Below are 345 nucleotides of genomic sequence, written 5' to 3' on the forward strand. Positions count from 1 at the left end.
ACATTTGTGGTTGACACTCTGATGTCCCCGACAGAGACCGGGCCACATACCTGGATGAACCAGTTATGGCGGCCGGGTTATTCGGCCAGTCTCTCGACGCCATCCAGGCAAAGTTCGAGCTGAGGAAGAAGCAGGCAGAAGCTTTGCGCTGCATCATCCCCAGACGGGACTCGAGACCCAAAACCAGCACTCAGAAGCCGGCCGCGCAGCCGCCTCCGGCGAAGAGAACGGTGCTGCCCGGGAGCTTAAGCTCCCAACCACCGCAGCCTCATCACCACGGCCAGTCGGCTTGGAGCAAGGGCCCCCCCCCTCCGGGTGCTCAAAAAGGCGCGACGCCGCGGAGGA

The sequence above is a fragment of the Austrofundulus limnaeus genome, unplaced genomic scaffold (genome assembly GCF_001266775.1).
Source record: "Austrofundulus limnaeus strain Quisiro unplaced genomic scaffold, Austrofundulus_limnaeus-1.0 Scaffold437, whole genome shotgun sequence".
In the NCBI taxonomy this organism is placed as follows: domain Eukaryota; kingdom Metazoa; phylum Chordata; class Actinopteri; order Cyprinodontiformes; family Rivulidae; genus Austrofundulus; species Austrofundulus limnaeus.